The following is a 2,676-nucleotide window of genomic DNA, read 5'->3' on the forward strand; positions in this document are numbered from 1 at the left end:
TCCACTGATACCTCTTCCAAATTTAAAAGCCATCCCAGTTGAAGTTTACTCTAAATCTGAATTTTATCCTATCCATCACCAGGGTCCCCTCATTGAAACTTTTTCAACACTAGTGAGTAATGAATTCAGGACGTTAGAGACTCCCCATCTCTATCAAGATAATCTAACCTCACATGAAAGAAGGGCTATCAAATCCCTGCAAAATAACGAAGACATAGTCATTCGTCCTGCCAACAAAGGGGGAGGAATAGTGATCCAGAACAGAGACAACTATCTCGAAGAAACTATGAGGATTTTAAATGACAACACTTTTTATTGTAAATTAACGTCCAATCCCCTTCCCGCCTACATATGTAAATATACATCTATGATAGAGAAAGCCTTCCAGGAGGGCCTACTCACGAAAAAAGAAAAACGTTTTTTACATGTACCATTCCCGAACATACCTTTTATCTATCATCTCCCCAAAATCCACAAAACACTCACAGACCCCCCTGGACGCCCCATCATTTCAGGAATCGGCTCATTAACCAGTAACCTTTCTCACTTTGTAGACTTACACCTTCAACCATTTGTGCTTACGTTACCATCTTATCTCAAAGACTCTACTCAACTAATCAGAGATCTATTCAATCTCAAAATTGATGCAACTACATCCAACATACATTTTCTAACAGCTGATGTAACAGCTTTGTATAGTAACATCCCACATAATAAAGGCATGCAGGTAACCAAATCATTTCTATCATCTAACGTCTTAATCCCTGATAACCAAGTTTCCTTTCTAACCAATTGCATTGATTTTATTCTTCATCATAATACATTCACTTTTAATAACAGTTTTTATAATCAAATCAGAGGCTGTGCGATGGGTACCAGATTCGCACCAGCCTACGCAAATCTGTACATGGGGGCCTTCGAAGAGGAATACATTTTTGGGGAACATTCATTTAAAAATAACATTCTTTTATATAGGCGTTACATCGACGACCTGTTCTTCGTGTGGACAGGATCAGAAAACGAAGCTTCTAGTTTTATAAAACTTTTAAACACTAACACTTTTGATATTTCTTTCACGCACACTTTTTCTGAAATCTCAATCGATTACCTGGACCTAACCATCAGCTATGACACCATGACCGAACATTTTGTCACAAAAACTCACTTTAAATTCGTCGATGTGAATAGCTATATCGACTTCAAAAGTGCCCACTATCGCCCTTGGTTAACCAATGTACCCTTCGGTCAATTCAGAAGAGTACGTAAAAATTGTAGTACCAACGTAAATTTTAAATCAGAATGCAATATTTTAGAGAGAAGATTTAGAGAAAAGAACTTCCCTCTACAACTTATCAAAGATGCAAGACAAAAAGCCTCACTATTATCCCAGGACTCCTGCCTAATCCCTGTACAGAGAAAACCAGTACCAAATAAATATAACACTAATTTCATTACAACTTTTAACCAAGGGAACAAGACAGTCAGGTCAATCTTGCACAAATATTGGCACATCATAAAAAGTGACCCTTACCTCAAAGATGCGATACCCGCTCATCCAAGCATCACCTTTCGACGATCGCTAACTCTGAAAAATATTCTGGTCCCCAGCAGAATCCGTAAACCCAAAACAATATCAGCCACGTTTCTATCCAGACCCAATGGCTCCTACAAATGTGGCCACCCACGATGCATATGCTGCAATAGTATCAATAACAAAAAATACTCATACACATCGACAGTTACAAAAGAGTCTTTTCCAATCAAGTCATTCCTAAGTTGCAGTAGTACATATGTGATTTATTTATTGGAATGTACATGCCAACTCCAATACGTAGGGAGAACGACACAACACCTCAGATCCAGAATAAACAAACACAGATTCAATGTGAACACAGGTTTTTTGAAACATAGTGTGTCTCGCCATTTCACCCACATACATAAATGCCAATTTAACCAAATTACAGTCACACCCATTGAAGAGATACATCATGACGTTCCCAACAGATTTAATAAACTCAAACAGAGGGAAAACTATTGGATTTTTAAATTACAGACTTTACACCCAAGGGGTTTGAATGACATCTCTGAATCATCATTGGATTAACCTATACCATAAATTTTAAAATAATATTTGAGGCCAAATAATCTCCAAATTATCACATATCAATAAACATTTGGAATCTGACTGCCAAATTTATTCATTCATTACGCATTCTCTTTGTGCTATGCAACCCTCGTCTCTATACATTTTACTTATATTTTCCTTTTTAAAAATAGCAAAGTTTTCACATATTATCATTTTAACCACAATTGACTTTTTTATCAGCTTACCTGCGGTATGTTCTGCCTGTCCTGTTTCTGTTTTTCTTCGGATCCTACGGTGCCGTGGTTCCGCACTATTGACCTAGTAATATAATTGCCGTTTTAACCATTTCTTTCAATGTACATTATTGCAAAGAATAAGATCTTCGTATTGAATTACATCCCAGAGTTTAAAATATGCTGCATATTCCTATTGAAATCAGGACTGAACCACTTTGCGAATCACGCTAAATTTAGTCATCTATTGTTTTATCTGTGCAGTCACAAAAGAATATCTATGCCCGATACTATATCTATGTGCATTCTCACATTTAAATAATACATGTTTTTAAGCAGTTTTTAATATCTTACGCA

This window comes from Rhinoderma darwinii, chromosome 2, assembly GCF_050947455.1.
Source record: "Rhinoderma darwinii isolate aRhiDar2 chromosome 2, aRhiDar2.hap1, whole genome shotgun sequence".
Taxonomy (NCBI): domain Eukaryota; kingdom Metazoa; phylum Chordata; class Amphibia; order Anura; family Rhinodermatidae; genus Rhinoderma; species Rhinoderma darwinii.